Source organism: Tamandua tetradactyla, chromosome 5, assembly GCF_023851605.1.
Source record: "Tamandua tetradactyla isolate mTamTet1 chromosome 5, mTamTet1.pri, whole genome shotgun sequence".
NCBI classification, from domain to species: domain Eukaryota; kingdom Metazoa; phylum Chordata; class Mammalia; order Pilosa; family Myrmecophagidae; genus Tamandua; species Tamandua tetradactyla.
Window position 1 is genome coordinate 36,184,609 of NC_135331.1, and position 22,320 is coordinate 36,206,928.

The window sequence follows — 22,320 nt, forward strand, 5'->3', positions numbered from 1 at the left end:
AGTAATAAAAAGAAGGTCCAATATTAGCATGTCCTTTTGGATTTTGTTAATCTTTTCAAAGAGACAATTGTGGGCTTTGTCAATTTCCTCTATTTGTTTATTTCACTGATTTCTGCTCTAGTTTTTATTGTTTCCCACCTCCCATTTACGTTGTTCTTCCTCTTCTCCCTTTTAAGGTAGATGCTCGGTTCATTTATATTCAGCTGTTCTTCTTTGTCAATAGCTAAAGCTATATATTTCCCTCCAAGCACTGCTTTGGCTACTTCCCACAAATTTTAATTTCATGTATTTTCATTCTCATTCAGTTTGATATTTTAAAATTTCCCTAGTGATTTCTTCTTTGACCTATGGGCTATTTTTTAAAAATAATTTAAAAATTTTTTAAATACCAAAAAACACCAAACAAATGCAAACATTCGTAACTTTTGATCATTCTGTTCTACATATATAATCAGTAATTCACAATATCATCACATAGTTGCATATTCATCATCATAATAATTTCTTGGAACATTTGCATCTATTCAGAAAAAGAAATAAAAAGAAAACAGAAAAAAATTCATACATACCATACCCCCACCTCTCCCCCTCACTGATCACCAGCATTTCAATCTAAATTTATTTTAACATTTGTTCCCCCTATTATTTATTTTTATTCCGTATGTTCTACTCATCTGTTAACAAGGTAGATAAAAGGAGCATCAGCCACAAGGTTTTCACAATCACAGTCACATTGTAAAAGTTGTATTATTATACAATCATCTTCAAGAAACATGGCTACTGGAACACAGCTCTACATTTTCAGGCAGTTCCCTCCAGCCTCTCCATTACATCTTGACTAACAAGTTGATATCTACTTAGTGCTTAAGAATAACCTCCAGGATAAACTCTCGACTCTGTTTGGAATCTCTCAGCCATTGATACTTTATTTTGTCTCATTTCGCTCTTCCGCCTTTTAGTTGAGAAGGTTTTCTCAATCCCCTGACGCTGAGTCCCAGCTCATTCTAGGGTTTTTCTCAACCCCTTGATGCTGAGTCCCAGCTCGTCCCACCTGTCCCATGTTGCCAGGAAGGTCCATACCCCTGGGAGTCTTGTTCCATGTAGACAGGGGGAGGGTGGTGAGTTTGCTTGTTGTGTTGGCTGGAGAGAGGGGCCACATGTGAGCAACAAAAGAGGTTCTCTTGGGGGTGACTCTTAGGCCTAATTTTAAGTAGGCTTGACCTATCTTTTGTGGGGTTACATTTCAAATGAACAAACCCCAAGACTGGGGGCTCAGCCTATAGCTTTGATTGTCCACACTGCTTGTGAGAATATCAAGAATTCCACTTGGGGAAGTTGAATTTTCCCCTGTTCTCACCATTCCTCGAAGGGGACTTTACAAATACTTTTTTATTCACTGTTTAAATCACTCTGGGATTCATCGGGGCATCACTCTGGACAAACCTATGAGCTGTTTTTAAAGTATGTTATCTAAACTCTAAATATTTGTGAATTTTCTATATATTAGATTGATAGTGATTTGTTATTTAACTCCATTGTGGTCTGAGAACATAATCTGCAAGACTTCAATCTTCTGAAATTAGCTGAGGCTTATTTTATGGTCCAGCATATGGTCTGTCTTTGATAGAATAGGATGTACGCTTGAAAATAATTCATCTTCTGCAGTTGTCAGACATAGGTTCCGTAAATGTTCATTAGATCAAAATGGTTGACAGTGTTGGTTAGATTTTTTTACTATATCCTTAATGATTTTATTTAAACAATTAAAAAAATCAATTACTGAGAGAGGGCTTTTCCTATCGTCTTCCATAGTTGTAGCCATTTTTGCTTTCTGATTATTTTTCAAGAATTAGGATGCCCGGTTAGTAAGTGTACATGTATTTATGACTGCTAGGTCTTCCTGGTAAATTGCTACTAGCTTATGGTTTTCAAAGTCACGCATGCGTGGAGCACAAGTTCTTCCCTCCAGTAAAACCTCCCATATTGAATCAATCTTCTGTCTTCCCAAGTCTCTCACCCAGTGCCCTGGACTCTTAATACCTTCCACCCTCCAAAGGAAAACTACAAAACCAGACAAGAGCCTCCATGGCACTTCCAGCCTGAGCGATGGGCTCCCTCTCTCTCCCTTCTTCTGCTCTCCTGGTTCTTTATTGTAGAAATTGTCTGAAGCTCTGCCATAAACCCTCTAATTCCTTTTCTGGACTTTCTTGAGTCATTTTCCTCTGCCCCTAAAATTTTCCAATCAGTCTGATAGCAACAGGAAAGGGTGGGGATCGGAGCAGGCTGCTGGAAAAGATATCATTATCAGGCTCAGGAAGGGGAGAGGAGCGTTTGGGAATATTCGCACTTGAGTCATTTTTAACCCCTCATTGAATCACCCTATTCATTCAACAGATAGTATGCCTGGAACCTACTATGCACCAGGCCCTGGGAAATACAAAGATAAACCAGAAAACATAAGGTCTTGCCTCTCACCCACTGTGCTGGGGAAAACAGAGGAATGCCTAGGAGATTGCACCCTCCTGTGCAAGGAGCTGGGGTGGGAGGGCTCGAGAGATAAGCACGGGCCTGGGGATGAGGGGCGATGGGGATGGGGAGAGGGGTAGGGGAGACAGAGCCCCCTTAGTTCTTAGCTCCACTCGGACCCCTCCTCCGAACTCCATCCCTGGGCATCCGAATGCCTGCTCCACACCTCCCCGCAGCTGTCTGACATGCATCTCAAATGGAGCCCATCCAAAACGGCAGCTACAATGCTCCCAGTCGTTCACGTCTCATTTTCTCATGCTCCACATCCATTGGCCTCCTGGATCACTCTTTTCCAGTAGGTTGGCCCCAGAAGCCAATCCTTCTGGCTCTACCAGGGCTCAGAATGTGCCCTGAATCCCACCACGTGTCACCAGCCACGCTGCTGACACTCTGTTCAGACCACCTCCTTCTCTAACCACTCGCGGACCTTCTCGGTTTCTGCCTTTGCCCCGCAGGTGTGTCCTCCACCCCACTCTCCTGCTCAACACCCTTTCATGCCCCTCACCCCAATGCAAAGGGAAATAATGACAATGTTTTTCCTCGTCCCAGGCTCTCCATCAGCTGCCTCTCCCCACGGCCTCTCTGACCTCATCTCTGTATCGGCTGTTCCTTGAAATTACCAGGCATGGTCCCATCTCTTTTTGGGCCGTTGTTGTTCCCTTTCCCTAGAACACTCTTTCTTGGATAACTGCCAGCACTCTCCCCTGCGAGAGCTGAAGGGTCTGGGCTGTCAGACCTGGAAAGAACTTCATGGAAGCTGTCATGGTCAGGTTCATGTATCAACTCGGCCAGGTGGTGGTACCTGTTTGTCTGGTTGGGCGAGTGCTGGCCTGTCTGTTGCAATGAGGACATTTCATAGAATTAAATCATGATCACGTCAGCTGCATCCACAACTGATTCCATTTGTAATCAGCCAAAGGGGAGTGTCTTCTGCAATGAGTGATGCTCAATCTAATCACTGGAAGCCTTTTAAAGAGGATTCAGAAAAGACAGGCTCTCTTCCTGCTTTGGCTGGCGAGCCTCTCCTGTGGAGTTTGTCCAGACCCTCCATCGGAATCATCGGCTTCACAGCCTGCCCTGCAGATTTTGGACTCTGTGCTCCTGCAGTCACGTGAGACACTCTTATAAATTTTATATTTGCAAGTGTTCCCTGTTGATTCTGTTTCTCTAGAGAACCCTAACTAATACAGGAGACTAGTCTAGTATCTTTCCTTCCTTTTTTTTTTCATTATTCCTTCTCTAAGAAACCTTATAAGGCATTTTTTTTCCTAATTGCCCCACGAATTTTTTTTTTTTTGGGGGGATGCTATATGGCAGGGGTCACATTTCATTCTTTTTCCATGTGAGTATCTCCTTATTGAGGCATCATTTGTTGAATTTCTGTTGGTTTTTCATTTGTTTGTTTGGGAAATACATGGGTTGGGAATTGAACTCGGGTCTCACGCATGGCAGATGAGAATTCTACCACTGAACTGCCTCATGAAATTTTGACACCGAAGATAAAATATATATCTGCTTATATACTGTATATATACTGTATAATCTTCTTAGGTACCATTTACATACATGTGCATATGTATATGTGTGTGTGCTTTATACATGAAAAGAGTAAGTTTTTGCTACCCAGAACCAGTTTTTCCCCCTTGGGATCACTATTGCCTTGATTGAGAATGCATGATCTACTCTAACCCATTTTTTTTTCAGCATGGGCAGGCTCCAGGAAAAGTCTTACCGCTTTTTTACGTGCAGGGCGATGGGAAACCCAGAAGGGCTATGGATTTGCACAAGGCTATACAATAAGGTGGAGGCAAGGAGGATTCTCCGGGCCATCTCCATTCATTCATTCATTGATTCACTCATTCAACAAACACTTATCATAGATCTGCTATATTCCAGCTACTATTACAGGTGCTTAGAATCTAATGAGGAATAAAACATACAAAAATCTATTCCTTTGAAGGATTTACATTCTAGCTGGAGGAGACTCAGGCCACCCTCGTATCTCCATGGTTCCTCAGTTGGTATATTTCAAAGACAGTTCTATGGATGTTCCTACTTTGCTTCTTGAAAAAGAAATCATGTCTTATAGGTTTGGGTATTATAGGTTGCTATATTGCAGGACTTTTCAGGGCCTCTAATTGTTTAACATGTGTTGTGACTCTCTGCAAGGGAGACTAGAGTACTCAGAGTTTCCAAAACTTATTTGACCACACAATCATTGTTATCTTTTTCACATGGAGCAGTCTACATGATGAGTGACATGTGCAACATAAACTAGGAAATGCTAGAATTAGCCATGATAGCCACTCACAGCCTAGTATGAATTAGCTTGCCTTTTTAGGTTCCAATTCTCAGCAGAACCTTAAGAAATAGACCTTGGAAATGGTAAGTCCATTTGCCCAAATGGGTTGGTGTACTGTCAGGAAGGGGTTTCATGGTCAGCCCTAGGGAATGGACATTAGGAAGACACAAGGGTGAAGAAGGCCCTGACGTCAGTCTTTCCAGACTCTGTAAGCACTGATTTGTATACTTGTGAATGGCTAAAATGGGAAACGTTATGTTGAATATATGTTACCGCTACAAAAACTTTTAAAAGTACTCATAAGTTGCAAAATGAGTAAATGTTTACAGACAGAAAAAAAGATTGGTAGAAGTTGTTGGCATCATTCTCAGTATTGTTATTAATCTTATTCTACCTTTCTCTGCCCCTTTGTTTGACCCTTCCTCCCACAACCTCCTTGTCCTGGGCCTGCCTTCTTCATCAATAATGATCATAGTTAAATTGGTGATAAATATTGCATTGGTCCCTTTCACATGTCATAATCTAGACCCCATAGTAATCCCTTGACATTATTAGTCCTTTAAAACCTTTCAGGAATTTGAGGCTCAGAGAAGTCAAGCAACTTTTCTGAGGCCACAGAGCCTATAAGAGCATTGAGCCCATTATGGGTTGGGTGAGGATTTTGGGGAAAATTAAAGAGATAATGGGTATGAATGGGAATTGTAAACAGTAAGTTGGTGGGTTCAAGTCCTCCCTTAAGAGAGATAGGAATGTAGCCCCTCACACTTTAGTATGAATAACTGAACCCACACAGTTCTCATCTATCATAAAAAGTCTTGGATCCCTGGGGACAAAGTGAGGCACATTAATGGAACGAAGGAAGGAAGGAAGGAAGCAAGCAAGCTAGTTGTTGGAATTTGTTGGCAGCCCTGTAAACAGCCCCAGACTGAGCTGAGAGAGAGAAGCAATGATAAAAAATAAGACCCCAGATGCAAGGTGACAGCTGGAGAGACAGGCAATAAAGAGACGATTTGTCAAGGGCGATCTTGGGAGGGGAGGAAAGAGAGCGTGAAATTATTTTTCTTATCTTGCTAGGAGACCAATTTCCCTAGGTTATAAAGGAAGGGCTGTTTCAATTATTGTTGCTATTTGGTCGGAGGTAAGTGGCAGGCACGGAACACCCATCACTCGGAACACCACGCTCGGATCAGCAGGACTGACTACTGGCCCCAAGCCAAACCAAACTAAACCAGCATCCTCTTGGTGCCGATGAGGCGAATGATGCCCAGAGAGGGGAAGGAACTGGCCCAAGACCACACAGCAAGCTCTATCCATGCCGCTGCTCCCGTCAGCCTCTTCGACGACCGGCTCGCTCACACTGCTGAGTGGACAGCGAAGCACAGAGGAAGATATGATGTTTGGAGTTGCAGCCACCTGGGTGCAAATCCCGACTCCTGTACTTACTAGACGGAGTGACTTTCGGGGAGTCGCTTTGCCTCAGGGAACCTCGGTTTCCACTCCTCTTAAGGGGGCAGCTCACTGCAGGCCAAAGGAGGCGAAACCTGGAAAAGAGCTGTGGAATCCAAGATGCTGTGCAGATGTGGGGTTTCTCCTTCCTGTTCTCCACGTGCTCCCTCTTCAACCCGCCAGCTCCTCTCCCTGCCCCTCGTCCACCTGCCCCTCTCTCTCCTCCCTCACGGAGTCTCTCCCTTGGGGAGCAAAGAACCTCGACCAAGTTAGTGGTGCAAACAGTTCAACAAAATGAAAAGGAACCACCTGGCATGAAACGGGATGAGACGGTGAACATCTTGCCGTTCTTGGATACGTTTATAAGGGGATGGGGAGAAGGAAAGAGGAGGAGAGAGAAAGAAGGAGGGAGGAGGAAGAGCTTTCTCCCGTGTCCTCTGAGAGAAGCAGGAGCCGGGACACCTTTTCATTATTAAAGCAGGACCCAAACCATGGCGAGTCCAGTCCTAACACATTGCCACGGGCCTATTTGACAGGGAAAAGGAAATTGTGCGTTGAGTTCAGACTCCGTGCTGGGCGTGGGGCCGGGCACGCACACATCCGTTATCTCTGAGCCCAGAAGCTCCAGGGGCCTCCCCATTACCTGCACCTCACCACTGAGGGAAATGAGCCCTCCCCCACCCCCAAGGGGAGTCCCTTAGAAGAGTCATCAGCTGGAGCTCAAACCTGTGTCCCTTCAACTTGGGACACACACCTGGCCTGTGGGGCAGGGTCTTTTCTTGCACAACCCTGAGCTGAGGGTGCTGAGTCTCCACTCACCCCCACTTCCTGGGGCCTCAGTTTTACAGTTGCTGTAATTACAAGATTAACTGAGGGGAAATAACCAGTGGGGCCGGGAGACCTCTCCCTGCTATGTGCGCTCAGAATCTCCTTTTGCACAAAGTGTCCAGGGAGGCAGGTCCGTGGTTCTTGAAAGGTTCCTCCCTAAAGTGGCTGCCTGCTGTTTGCACCCTTCTGGGACTACAGCAATGCCTGGTAGGAGACCCCAGTTTTAGCTGAGGGACTCACCATACCTCCTCTCTGAATCAAACTTATCAAGTGGGGCTGACCCACTTCAACTCCAGAAGTAAGGACACGAACCAAGCCTGGCTTATATACTGTGATTGGGTCAGGGGCTGGCGTATACACCAATCTGAGCCCATAAAAGTCAGCTCTTGAACTGACTTGGTAAGCTTGGAACTTGCCACCAGAGCCTGCCTGCAAACAAAGCCAGCACAGGGACAGCTGAGTCCAGAGATGGGGAGGATGCATCTAACCATTTTATTTATGCAATTCTAATCACATGAGCCAAGAGCAACAACTTTTGTTTTTCTTTTTTGGTGAAGTCATTTAAAGGTGAGTTTCTGTCATTTGCACTTGAAAAAGTCTTGACTCTTTTATTCACCCAAAGCCACCAGAAGAAATGAAATGGAGTTCATGGCTTCCCCTCCCTTCCCTTAATAGAGGCCCCTGTGGTTTTTATTTCCTGGAAGGTGGGCCCACTGTTCTTGTAATTCAGAAGTTTCTAGTCCTCTCTTCCGAGCCCACCAGCTCCTCTGTAGATTCTCTGAGGCTAAGAAACTTCCTCCCGAGACCTGTCCCGCACTGACACCTGGTGGTGAGATATGAAAACACACCCTCCAAGGCACTCAGAAGATTCTGGCTCTGTCCTGGGCAGTGAGGTGGAGGGATGGGGAAAGGGGACCATGGGGCCATTCCTGGGAGATGAGGCGTCTGAGATTACATTAGGAGGGCTGAACCTCTGTCTCTGATCTCAATACCAGCCATAGCTGTGTGTTTACGGCTACTAGTTCCTTTTTTTCCTTGTAGACATTGGGAACTTGTAAAACTGTTTGCATTCCCTCTTTTGCACCGGCTGCTGGGATGCTCAAGACCAATGTACAGTTCACCATCAGCAAGTGAACAGGAACATGGGACAGGTATTTGGAAGAGGAACTTAATCCTTTGCTGTATATTCCTCTCCCCAGGCCTCATTTTTCTATTTTGTTTTACATTTAGGTTTCTGGTTATGTTGGGGGTATCTTTATAAATCATATTAACTCACTCCTTTTTTGCATGTGTGAGTGGGAGAAACAGGGCTATACATTCAGAAAGAACTTGCCTACCTATGGCAAGCCTCAGTCTCCTCCTCTGTTGAGTGGGCACAAGAACCCCAGCCTTAAGGGGCTTAGTGCGATTTGATAAGATGCTCAATGCATATTAATATCCATCCTATTTCTCATCTCTCCATTCTCAGTGCTCTTGCTGCTAGCCTAGCACAGGCCACAGTGCAAAGGGGACCAAAAGCACAGCTCACTTTGCCTCCACCCTGCTCCGTGCTCTGCAGGCCCGCTGGGCGCAGCCTGCTCTGTGCTCTGCAGGCCCGCTGGATGCTCCTGCCAAAGCCTGGAGTCCCGAGCCCAGCCCTTGCCTGCCCCTGGAGGACTTCTGACTTCCAGAGGCCTCCACCTCCCTCCTGCAGGTGCCGCAGCATTCACGGCTGATTTGCAGAGCCTAGATGCAGCTCATAAATAAAATATGTACTGTTCTGCAGAAAGACTGCGGCAGAGCCATGCGGGGGTGGGCAGGTCGGATTAGACAGGGAGCCACGGGTGGCTGGAGCACCATGAAGGGGCTGTCAGTCAGGCAGGGGGACGATGGGAGCTTGGGAAGGTGCAGGGGGCCAGGGGTGGGGAAGGTGCTCCACGAGGCCAGGGTCTGGAGGTAGTCTGCTGCAGCTGAATCTTGGCTCATGCACTTCTAGCTGTTCTGCTTTAGCCTCAAAAGTTTCTTTGCCCACAAAATGGGGAGGAAACCAGTCCCTGGGACCACTGGACTGCAACAGCTGTTGCATTTATAGCATTTTAACCTAGAAGCTGAAACACAGCGTGCGGGTTTGATACTGTTATGCACCCCAGAAAAACCATGATTTTTAGTTCTAATTCACTCTCTGGGAGCAGACCCGTTGTTCAGGGTAGAACCTTTTGATTCCGTTGCTTCCATGGAGATGTCACACGTAAATGTGGGTGTGACCTGTTGATTAGATTGTTTCCATGGAGGTGTGACACTCGCCCACTCAAGGTGGATCTTAATTAATTCATAGGAGTCCTTTAAAGGGGGAAACATTTTGGAGAAATCTCGGACACAGACATTTGGAAGAAGCTCAGAGAGCCCTTAGAAACCAGAGCCCAGCAGACATCGCCATGTGCCTTCCCATAAGATGCTAAGCAAGCCAGAACCTGCAGAGAGGGGACACAGAGAACCTAAGTGAAGGCCCACAGACACTTGGCGAGGAAGCCCCTGGAATCAGAAGCTGGAAGCAATGGAACCAGGAACAAAGACCAGCAGACACCAGCCACGTGCCTTCCCAGCTGACAGAGAAATCCTGGATGCCATTCGGCCTTTCTTGAATCAAGGTACCTTTTCGTGGGTGCCTTAGTTTGCATATTTTTTAAGGCCTGAGAACTGTAAACTTGTAACTCAATAAAACCCCTTTATAAAAGCTGATCTGTTTCTGGTATATTGCATTCTGGCAGCTTGAGCAAACCGAAATACACAGTAAATGCTCAATAAATGTTATTATTTGTCCCAAACTTCCTTAATGTCTTCCTAAGAGCCGCGTGTTGTTGGTGCTATGAGGAAAATGAAGGTGGGGCTGGAGCCCATTCCTGTGCTGGGGTAAGGGTCACTGCCTGCAAGAATGGAGGTGGGGGAGACAGGTAGAGGCGATCAGGAAGGTTGACAGGAACACAGGATGGAGATAAAGACACCATCACCAACCCAGACAAGCCAGGTAAGCCCTGGAAGCGGATCACATCCTGGCAGCTGTTTCAGGGTGGGCATGTGAGGGAGTTTGGTTGGCGTGTAAAAAAGGAGATTGTACTTTGGAAGGTGGAAGGGGCTGGGGACACCTGGGTTATGCTGTCAAAGTGGCCATATGGGGATAGAGACCTTGGGCAAGTCGCTTTCCTTCTCTGGGCCTCTGTTTATCCATCTATAAAATGGTTCCCAAGAGGCCTTTGGGAAGCTTTTAAACTTCGAGCTTTATCCACTCCTTTGGCAAGCAGACACGAAGCGCCTTCTGTATGCCACACCCTGTGCCGGGTCCTGGAGATGCGACGGTGGAAAGAAAGACCAGGGCCCTCCCACGAGGAAATGCACAGGTTAGTTGTGGTGTGTGTGTGTGTGTGTGTGTGTGTGTGTGAGAGAGAGAGAGAGATGTGACTGCAATAGTCAAGCAAATGAATATTTACTCATGAACCGAAATCAGTGCCCTGAAGGAGAGGATTCAGGTCAATCAATGAATAAGTGTAACTAAAAGGCTTGGCTTTCACCCGGAGGTCAGAGAAGCTTTCCCGGAGCCTGTGATACCCGCCCTGAGCTGGGCAGCGGGGATCTGGGGGCCAGGGGCGTTTGGTGAAGGATGAATGTGGAGAGGTCAGCTGGGCTCAGCCGGGCTGGGTCTTGCAGGTGAAGGGAAAGAGCTTGCTTTGCATGGTGAAACTGATGGAGAGTCCCTGAAGGGCTTTAGGTAGGGGAGTGATGAGGTCAACTTTGCATTTCCAGAAGATCCTTCTGGCTGCTGCCAGGGGAACAGATTGGAAGGGGCTGGAGTGAAAGCCAGAGCTCCCAGCAGGGGATGGTGGAGGCAGGGATTGCAGGATGTGGAGATGACTTGGTGAAATGAGGACATGTTTCCCCGTGTGTTCCGGGTTGGGGATGCATTGGATCTGGGCCGGGGGCGGGGGGGTGGGAAGGGAGAGAGAGAAGAATGACTCAAGAATATGTGTGCAGAGCTGACATTGCAAAGTATCTTCTGCAGGCTTGGTGTCCGCCACCCCTAATCCCTTCTGGCCCCATCTCCACCTGTCCCTACAGGAAAAGAGATGAGAGTCATCTCCGCTGCTTTCCCATCAGGCTGGGGCCTGCTGCAGAGAGGCTGGCGGTGGGAGGGGAGGGGAAGGTGGAGGCAGCTGCCAGGGCGGCTGCAGCCTGCGCCTTTCTCTCTGCAGCAGTCAAAGGCTGCCCGGCTTGCAGCACCTGCTGGGGCGGCCGCGAGGGCCCAGGAGCAGGTGCAAGGCGTCTGGAAGGGTCTGTCTGCTGGATAACAAGATGGGATGGATGCGAGCAACACTCGCTCCGCCCTGCCCCCCGCCCCCTTCTCTGTTGTCTTGGACACAAAAGCCCAGACAAAGAAGTGGCAGGATGCAGGAGAGACCCCTCACGTAGGCACGCTGGCACAGGCCTGGGGACAAAGGGGTGGCAGGCTGGGGCAGGGAGGGTGGGGTGATGGGCCGTGCCTGGCCTCCTTGTCTCTAAGCCTGGCTCTGGGTCCCACAAGATGAAGAGTTTGGAGATCAGTGACCTTGAACTTTGCGATCTGATGATCAGTTTCTTAAAGGAAAAATAGACCCCAGATGCCATAAAGCAGGGGATACACTTTCAGTTCCTGCTGAGGAAGGGAAAAGGCCCAGTGACAAGAAAAGAGACCGTGACAGTGGCGGAGGGTGGCCATGCACCTGTGCCGTCCAGCAGCATCCATGGACACAGAAGGAATTGGCAATTGCATCTGCGGACAGGACGTGTATTTATGTGCTCTGCGGACAGCGTGGGTGTCTGTTTAGTCTCAAGAACTCCTTGTGGGAGCTTCCCAGGAATAAGAACCTCAGGTCTTGTGAGGACTCTAAAGGCCCTTCTAGTCGGGATACAGGGAGAGGAGAGGGGAGGGGAGGGGAAGGGAAGGGAGGGGAGGGGAGGGGAGAAGATGGGGAGGGGAGAGGAGAGAGATTAAAGTAAAATCACTTGTATGCAGTCCAGAGACCTGGAGGAGAAATCACAAAATATACACAGGAAGACAAAAAGAGTAAAAATAGATCAAAGTCGTGTTTTTTTTTTTTACCCTGACTGAGAGACAGAGAGGGGGATGGCTTGAGGGACACATACCAAGAAAGAGCTAACATTTATTGAGCTGTGTGCCTAGGTCATGTCATTTAATACTTCTGAAAGCCCTTCAGGGGGGTTCTTCTCCCTGTTTTGCAGAGAGGAAACTGAGGCCTAGAGAGGTGAGGTTACTCACTTCCCTGGTGAGGATGGTGGCTAATTACCTGCGTCAACCTGGTGAGGTTATAGCATCCAGCTGTTTGGTCAAACACTGGCCCGGTTGTCACCGTGGGGGAATTAGATGAGATTAGCGTCTATAATCAGTTGACCTTAAGTAAAGGAGAGGACTCATCACATATGGGCAGGTCGCGTCTGCTCAGTTGGCAGTCTTAACTGCAAGAAATGAGGGTCCCAGGGGTCAGAAGGAAGTCTGCACACCCCACCCCTTCCTGGTTTTAAAGTCTAAAGAATAGGGCCTCAAGAATTCAATGTTAATCTCATCAGAATTTCCAGTGTCCAGCTTCCAGCCTGCCAATGAATTCGGCCAGCCCCCACAATCAAGTGAGCCAATTCCTTATAATAAATCTCAAATGTCTCTTTCTATATATCTACATATCTCTAACTTCATATCATCATCTACATTTATATCTATCTTTATTTATATATCTACATCCTATTGGCTTGTTTTTTTTTCTGAAGACCCTTAACTGATACAGTGTGTAAGGGGCAGAGGTGGGACTCAAACCCTGTCCCTCCTAATTCCTGATCTCATGTCTTGTCTCATCTGCCCACCCCCTGATGGAAAGCAGAGGAAAGAATCAAGATGCAGTCAGAAAACGGCAGGGATTTCGGGGGAGCCCAGGTGGGTCCCTCCCCACCACTTCTGCAGGCAAGAGGAGGCTGGGCCTTGGGCAGCTCAGCTGGCCCCCCTGAGCCTCAGTTTCCACGATGCAGACCACAGTATACACTTTGTGGGGCCACTGCCAAGTGGATGAGATCGAATGACTGGGAATGTGCTGGGGAGTCCGACGTGGTCCCTGCCCTAGAAAAGACAAGGCAGACGAATGAGCCTAGCAGGTGCCTGGCACATAGTAGGACTTCAATAGAAGTCAACAGAAGGCCAGTCATTCTCAAATTATCCAGACTCTGGCCCAGCCTGACACATGGCAGGCGATTGTAGAGAATAGGTTTTATTGTTTCCGCCTGTGCTAAGCAGATAATGTTCTCCAACCCCCTGCCCCTCCTAAAGATATCCGAGTCTTAGGCCCTGGAACTTGTGAATATATTAGGTTACACGATAATGGGAGTTCAGGTTGCTAAGAAGCTAATCTCAAAATATGGAGATTATCCTGGATTATCCGCTACACCCAATGTTTCCAGCAGACCTCAAAGTGGGGGAAGGAGGAAGAAGAAAGAGGGAGAGGGAGATGTGACAAGGGCAGAAGTTCAGAGTGATTCAAAGTGAGAAGGACCTGACCCTCTGGCTTTGGCTTTGAAGATGTAGGAAGGAACCGCGAGCCAAGGAATGCACGAAGCCTCTTGAAGCTGGAAAAGGCTTGGGAAGGGATTCTTTCCTAGACCCTCCAGAAAGGAACACAGCCCTGCCAACACTTTCATTTTAGTCCAGTGAGACTCACGTTGGAGGTCTGACCTCCAGAACTGCAGGATAATAAAATTGTGTTGTTGTAAACCACGGAATTTGAGATAATTTGCTACAGCAGCATCATGAAATAATATACACTCCCTGATGGAACTTTCTCTCTTCTTTTGGTAACAGAACCTGCGTAGCCGCCTTCCCGATCCCCACCTCTCCTTTAATGGCATGTGACCCAGGCCAGGGACAAGAGGGTTAGTCCTGGACTTGTACTGGAGCTGAGGTGGCTAAATTGGCAGGGTGTGAGCTGAGAACTGCAAGGGGCTTTCCTCACCACTGCTTGGGCTTTGCCTGCCTGTGAATAAAGCAGCGCAGAGGATGGCAAAGGCAAGATACGGAGAAAGACACACACTTGGTAACGTTGTCTGAACACCTGGATACAGCTGTGCCTGAAACCATGCAGTCTTGGATTGCTTCTGCCACTTGAAACTGAGAAGGTGCTGATGAAAAGAATGAGTGATAAATAGAGTTATACTTAGTCTTACGGTTTTCAGTTCTCAGCACCTGGTGCCTCCCACTTGGAAAATTCATCCTCAACCCCAAAGGCTGGTTGTGTCACTGATGTATGTTTCCGTACACTACTTATGCCATCAAATACAGTGACTCGACTTGCAAATTTGCTTCTCTGTCTCGCCCACTAGGATGTGAGCTCCTAGAGGGCAGGGGCCGCTCCTGTGCTGCTCAGCATCATATCCCAGTTGGCATGTCATGGGTGGAAGCATTCTAGCTGGAGAGCCCCTGGATTTATAGGCACAGGGTGGGCTCTGGCAGTGGGCGGGTGACGGAGGAATGGATGGTCCAACGGCCCTCTGTGGTACTGGCCCCTCGGCACTCGCCATTGCTCAGTTTTCCAGTGACCTCTTCCTGCAGGCTCCTGGGAGCCCCTGCTGATGGCATCCTCTAGCCAAGGGCATGAGGGCAGTCTGTCCATGCGCAGGATGCAGGGGTAAGGGACTGATGTACAAGGAGCGTCCTTCCACCCAAGATGGATGAGAGTTGGTGGATTAGAGCCTTGGTGCTCGCACTTGAATCTTTGTCTCAGGGTCTGTTTCTGGGAGAATCCAGGTGAAGCCCTCCACTCCCATCCCATCCCTTTTCTAGCAGGACTATGGTCTTCACACATCGAGCGGGCAGGACGGAGACAAGAGTCTGGTGGGCATAACTCTGCTTGTCCAGGGCAATGATGAGGAACCCATGATGGCCCTCCTGGACTGAAGGACCAGGGCAAGGGGGTAAACAGACCCCAGAGGGACCCCAGCAAGGTGGCAGAACTATTGTCAAGCCAGCAGTGGGACACAGCATCCCAAAGGGTGGGCTTGAATGCAGACAGGTTATTAGGGATTCCGAGTGCAGCTTTGGGAGTCAGAGATGGCTGGATTTGGATCTCAGCTTTGCCACTTTTTAGCTGACTGATCTTGTCTGGTACATCCCTTGTCCTCTCTGAGCCTCCCTTTCTTCATCTAGCATATGCTGGCACTTCCTTGGAGGGTGCTGGAAGGGAATGCGGGCAGAGCATCTGGAAGTTTCTCACGAGCAGGTGGGCAAGGTATCGAGTTCATTGCATTTGAGGGTGACTGGGGTAAGGGGTGGGGGGCAGGGGAATTTTGCAGCTGCAGGAACTGATGAAAGGCGACCCCCAATCACTGCTCTCCTGAATTCAGGAAGCCTCACCCTCAGCCAGAGGGAGGACCGCTGCTCTGATAAGTCAAAATGAAACTTTCTGTCTGGGGTGAGTCTGGGAGCCACCTGCTTGGGGAACAGCTGTCAGAGGGGAGGTTCCCTGGTCCTGATTGTCTCTGTCAATTGTCCAGACAAGGACAGACAAAAGCTGACTCCTCCCAGAAGCTTTTCCCAGAGAGCCTGCCAGGTGCTACCCACGTGGAGAGGAGGCGTGAGGGTCCGTGTGACTGATTTAAGAAGCAAGATGCTGAAGCCCTTCTTGCCACTGATTCTAGAACTACCCTAAGTAGGCACGGTGGGGGGAGCCTAAAGGGAGATAAAGCGCTGAGGGGCATATACCCCAAAGGATTGAAAATAGGGACTTGGACAAATACTTGTACACAAAAGTTCATGGCAGCATTATTCCTAAGAACCAACAGCTGGAAACAACCCAAATATCCATAAGTGGATCGGTGGATAAAGAAATTGTGGTGTATTCAGACGATGAAATATTATTTAGCCATAAAAAGGAATGAAGTTCTGATACATGCTACAGCATGAACTTTGAAACATTTTGCTAAGCGAAATAAGCCAGGCACAAAAGGACCCATATGGTATGATTCCATTTATAGAAAATATTCAGAATAGGTAAATCCATAGAGACAGAAAGCAGCTCGGTGGATGCCAGGGGCTGGGGGGAGGGAGGGAGGAAGGAGGAGTGACTGCTTGAAGAGTACAAGGTTTTTTGGGGGGAGTGATGGAAATGTTTTGAACTAGAAAGAGCTGGTGGTTGCACAGAGCTGCAAACGTATTTTAAATATACTGAATTGCACACTTAAAAATGCTTAATTTTGTGCTGTATGCATTTCACCTCAATTAAAAAGAAAAGAAAAGAAATGAGGCACAGCACCCACCCCGGGCAGGTTGATACACAAGAGCTGTGCCTGGAGACTGGGAGCTCTGGCCTCCTTGGTCACCCACATTTCTCCACGGGCTGTCCTAGGGATAAATAGAAAGAGACATTCATGTTCCCTCAGTTGGGAGGGTCGGAACTCCCCCGGAAGTGTTGGGCTGGTGGGCGGTGTCAGAAGTCTAAAATCATCTAGCTTGAGGTTCCTCATGGGGATAGGGGAAGCAACCAGCTTAAAGGAGGACGCTTTATTTGGAAATGTATCTCCTGATGGCATAACGGCACTGTCTTCTCCAAGCCCTCCATCCATCGCCACAACAACTGACACTGCATAATAAGTGGTTGGGGCCATTTTCAAGAGAAGCAGAAGGGAGAGCATTGACACTTCTCCTTGGAGTTCCATCTGGTGCTGTTGGCAGCTTGTGGGTTCCTGGGGCATGAGTTAGCAGCGTAAATGTCTCCTGGAAGACTGGAGCTCTTGGCAAATTAGGGCAAGGAGGACATTTCTCACCTGGGTTTTTGCTCTCAAAGTCCTGGATCTACCTGGTGATAAGGTATAGGTCAGACATAAGGTGAAGGTCAGAGTTACATCAATAGGGAGACAAGAAGGCTGTCAGCTCCAACAAGCAATGGACAGGAATCCCAAAGTAGGCCATGTCAGTGCTCCAGGTCTAAAGGAGATAAAGGAGAATACTGAAGGTCTCTAACCCTCCCCAAGAAAGTGGAGGATGCTAGGGAGGGTTTTATTTATCACAAAGACACTTGACATGGATAAAGGGAGGGCAAAGGACCAACGGAACCTCCAAGGAGGGTTGGTTGGGTTGCCCCCTATGGTAAAGAAATGCATGGTGTTAGAGGTCAAGGGACAGAGGACAGCCAGGCAGGCCCACGCCACTGGTGATGTTTTTGGGGCATGGAGTCCAACCCGCACCTCAAGTTACTCAGTTCATAGGTCACCACAAGTCCATCTGAGTTAGACATGACCCATTCTCAGTGACTCTAGAGCAGCTTCTAATGATCACCCCTGTTGGCACCTCCTCCTCTTATTCACTAGGACCAAAGACACTTGCCAATAGGACCATGAGCTTATTAGTGCTTATCTTTGAGATGTTCCATGGATTAGAAGAAGTGTTGAAAGTTTGGGGGTCGGCAATTTGGCTTGATATTTCACAAACGGATATTGGAAGCGATCAGCCCAAAGCCAGGAGAATTTGGGAATGGATTATGAAATGGGGGACTTGGGAATACTTAAAAAAGAAATGGCTATCTCAAGGGGTCCCCTGCATTCATTTCGGACATGCCACACCTTATTAACCCCGTTTCCTATTTTGTTTACAGTCCGGGATGACTAAACTGATGAAGTAGAGGAAAGCCCCGGGCCCCAGGTCCTGCCAGCAGCCCAGCCTTGTATTCCGAGCAATGCTTGACCAAACCCTGTCCTGCCCTTTCTCTACTTGTCCGACCTGGGTCTTACCTCTTCTGGCAGGACTGTTGGCTCTGCCAGGAAGGAGGCAATACCTGGACCCTCCAAGGTTCCTGCAGTGGCCTTGGGCTTGGTGCATTGGAAATGCTCTGTAGGCTTTGTTGAATCGGGTTTGGATTGGGGATCTCAGCAAGACATGTGCAGACAAAGGAGAGCCAGTAACTTGGCATCTGAAAAGGGTGGGTTCTGATCTCCTCTGGGCTCTTTACCGTCTTGGGCAGCAGTCATTGCTTCTCAGAGCCTCCATTTCCTTGTGTGAGCAATAAAGAGGATCAATAATGGACACAGAAGGGCGAGAATGAAAGGAGGTAGCATATTAGAATAATAAACATCTGTTATGCCTCCCCAAGCCGGTCCTCATTTAGTCCACACAAATCTAGGATGTGGAGTCCATTGTAATCCCTATTTTATGGGCGAGAAAACTGAGTCTCAGAAGGGGTGTCCAATTTGCCCAAAGCCACTAAGGAGCCGAAATTTAAACTTAGGCAAATGTGGTTATAGGGGCCACGAGAATATTCTAGCACAGTGATTCTCAAGCTTGAGTGAGACTCACAATTCCCTGGCAGAACTGCTGAAACACAGAACGCTGTGTCCCAAACCCCAGAGGTTTCGACAAGAGAAATTAATTAGAAATGTCGATTTCCAACAAGTTCCCAGCTTATGCTCTGCCGCTCGGATGAGGACCCCAGTGCATGGAAGCACCGCTCTGGAAAGGAGCAGGTATGAAAGAGGGAGCCCATAAAAAAGACAAGACCAAACCTACAGTCGTTAGGCCAAGAGGCGGCAGTGAAATCACACACCGGGGCTCAGATCTTGGGTCCCCCATAATCTGGTGCAAAAGCCTCGGCTTCCTTGGGTTCATTGCCCTCCCCTGAGCAATGGGGGTGAAGACGCCCAGCTAGAAGGGGTAACCGAGAGGCGTCCACCAGGGCCATGAGCCCTAAGCATCTGCTATTTCAGACCAGCCCCTCCGGGCCCCTCGCCCCGGGGGTCCCGGCTTTGGCTGCCCAGGTCCGCAGCCGCGCGTCGCCCTCGCGCTCCTCTCCCGCCCCGCGCGCTCCCGAGCCGGGTCCAGCTGGGCAAGCGTTGCCATGGCAGCGCCGCGGGCGGGGCGCCGGGAGGGGGCGCGCGGCGGCCCGGCTCACCTCTTTGTGCAGCGGGGGTGGGGTGGGGTGGGGGACAGCGCGCGCCGGCCCCCTCGTCCCCCCCCCTCCCCGCCCCCTCAACTGCATCCCCACCCTCCTCCCCAGACCGGGAGCAGGGTGTGTGGCTGCGGGGGCGCCGAGGGGCGAGAGGAGGGGCCGAGGCGGGGGCCGGGGGTGGGACGCCTTCGCCCGCCAGCCGCTCCCGCATTAAAATTTCATGGGCGCTGCAGCAGCTCCAAAGACCACGCCGGCTGCGCCGGGGAGAGCAGAGGGAGGGAGGCTGCGGACGAGCGCGGGAGGAGTTGGCGAGGGGAGGCGCTTGCAGGGGCTCCCCCAATTCTGCGCGGTGAGCCCGGACACAAAGAGCCCGGTGCACCCCCGCCGCGGGGCCGCGGACCCCAGGTAAGCCGCCGCCCCCCAGCCCCTCGGCTCACCCTCCCCGAGCGTCCTCGCCCCCTCGCCGGGAACCACCCAATTCCCCGAGGCTGGAGTGGAGACGGAGGTCCCAGGGCTCCAGGACAGGGTTCCAGGGAAGGCCGAGGCTGCCAGGCTCCCTTCATCCGATGGGTCAAGAGCTTCTGCAGCCGGCAACTGTCAACTGCTGTCACACACCCGACCCCGGGTGGGGCGTGGGGAAGAGGATGTGAAGGGTGCGCCGGGGAATCCGGAATGGATTGGGGGGGAGGGTCTTGCAATCATTATTGAGGGGAGGGAGGGCACAAAGACCTTCCCCTACCTGCCCTCCAGCCCCCTCTCCCTCACCAGAATTGGGGTACCCGGACCTTCTCGGCCCACAACTGATCAAACCTGGAATAGAGAGCAAGTGATCTCGGAACTGGGGTGGGGTGGGGCTGGGCGGGGTCAAGGACCCCATACCCATACCCAGCCCTCCCTCCGGACCCTGCCCTGCCTTCTGGGATTCCAATTCCGGACGTCCAGCCTCCAGTGAGGCTCCAAAGGGATGGAGGTAATTGCAAAACCACCTTTGTTAGAAGAATAATAACATTTTATTGTTTATTATAAATCAAATTATGGAGTGCTTACTTGAGCCAGGAGCCGGTTCGAGGCTTTGCATGCATTTACACAACAGTCCCAGGAGGTGGTGAGGTCCCTATTTTAAACATGTGGAGATTGGGATTCAGACAGGATTAGCTATTCATCCAGGATCACACAGCCGGTTGTTTTGAATCCAGGCATGTCAGACTCTAACGTCCCTGTTCCATCCCCAAACGGGCCTGGGGAAGACTCTGGAACCCACCCGTTTGGGTTGCCACCTCTCCTGGGCTCCAGCGCACTCCCTGGAGAGGCCGCGAATTTGGGAGGGAGTGGGACAGACCTCTGTTCTTTCCCAGCGGGGGGCCCTGGACCAGAAAACCTGCTTCGGGGGCTGTGCAGGAGGAGGTGGGGGCGGCCTGGATTCCTCACCCTCCGTGTCAGGTTCCAGGGAAGAGGCTGCCGGGCGTCAGGGTTGGGGCCGGCACATCCCACTGCAGTGCCACGGCGGGGAAAGCGCCCCCATCTGCTGCGGGGGAGGGGAGGAGGTGGAAGGGGTGGGGGGTGGGGGGGACGCGGCGAGAAGACGTGCGGGAAGCGGCTTTGTTTTTCTCCGGACCCGCCTGGGACTGAGCGTAGCGCAGAGCTCAGCACTCCGCGGTAGCCAAGAGGCTTTGCTTTCCAAAGCGCATTCCCATTTGGGAGCGCCTGCGAGGAAGGGGCGTGGGGTAGGGCAGAGATGAGTAATTCCACATGGCCGAGGGGAAAACCTGCAAACAGGGCTCCTGAGACTTCAGAAGGGTACCCTAAAATATTCAGATATGCAAACCACGTGGCAAGGGACCAGGAACCAGGGATAGGACAGATCAGCAGGGTCTGGGCTGGGGCTGGGTATCTGGGTGTCTAATCAGACCTTCTCCCTCCCGGCATTCTGCAGGTGGTCAGTGCCCCACTCTCTGGCTGAGGGGACAGTACCCCGGCTCTCCCGTCCTCTCCAGCCCAGACCCGCCGAGCAGTCTGGGTGGAACGGTTTCCTCCAGGGCACTTCGCTGGTCCGCTAGGTTGGGAAGACACGGAGCGTTGTTCATTTAATGCTGAAGGAATTTCAAGGTAAAACCCCTGCCCCAGGCCTGCCAATTTGATTGTTTATTGCCGGTTTGTCATTGAGAACATTTCTGAAATCTCTCCTTCGTCCTTGTGTTGCATTTGTAGCTACCTTCCCCACCCTCATCAGGGAAGACAGCTGCAGTCCGAGTTCCAAAAAGGAAAACCCTTCTCTATGCCTGCACTGAAAGTGAGAATTTTCTTTTTTTTAAAATTTTACAAAAATTAATAAGTTTAATATAATGCATGCTAATTATAGAAGATCTGGGAACAGCAGAAATAAAAAAGAGTAGAAAACTCCATCATATCCCATCACCCGAGAATAACCATTGTGGTGAACATTTTCACATATTTTGTTCTGGTGTATTTCTCTTACTGAAAATAGGAGTTGGAATCGTACTATCTACGTAAATGGTTTTCAAATGTTCTCTCAGATGTCTCTCTCCGTGTTCTAATGAAGTTGGCAGCAGTCATTCTAGGAGGTGTCAGTATTCCCTGGAGTAGACAGACATGCTTTATCCAGGTCTCTATTGTTGCACCTGGAGGTGGTTTCTTTCTTTTTTTTTTTTCCCTAGGTCATTTTTAAGGTTCTTTTTCTGGACCTGATCCATGCTTCTCCCCGTGCTTCTTTGAATCTGTCATTTACTAGGGTAATGCAGTTTGGTGAAATGAGAAGAGGGTGAGAGTCAAGCAGACCTATGTGCGAATCCTTTTCCCCACCTGCTCTCTGTGGAAACATCAGTAAGGAAATCACCTCTGAACCTTGGTTTCCTCATCTATACCGCAGGAACTGTAAATCCCAGCTTTAAAAGGTTCTCATGAGGCTCCACACCAGTGTATGTGAAGTGCCCGGCGCCGGTAGTTGCTTAATAAAGGCAGTTGATGTTATCGGTACCAGTTGTGTGCCAGTCAAGTTCACTTTTTTGCACCTGGTTCTTATATCCATAGTTGGCTGTTTGCCTTTGTTTTCACTGAGGCAGTTGGTTCCTCTTATGGGTGATCTTTGAGCTGTCTGAGCCGGGATGTTTCTGGGGCATTGGGCCCTTTGTGCAGGGTCAATGGGCTGGTGAATAACTTATAGACTCATCCTTTGTTCCAGCAGGATCCCTCCCCTTGCTTCTGAGGCCTGGCTCATCTGCTGTCAACTGAAACTCCGCGGAACAATAGCCAGAGATACAG

At 49.5% G+C, this 22,320-nt stretch overlaps 1 long non-coding RNA gene across 1 annotated transcript; it reads left to right on the forward strand.

Annotated features, from left to right (window-relative positions):
- The first annotated feature begins 19,299 nt into the window (after positions 1–19,299).
- Positions 19,300–22,318, forward strand: LOC143684049 (uncharacterized). Its single transcript, XR_013175806.1, has 5 exons — positions 19,300–19,446; positions 19,810–20,011; positions 20,975–21,147; positions 21,250–21,331; positions 22,244–22,318. It is a non-coding gene; the product is annotated as an uncharacterized LOC143684049 (long non-coding RNA).
- The last annotated feature ends 2 nt before the right edge of the window (positions 22,319–22,320 follow it).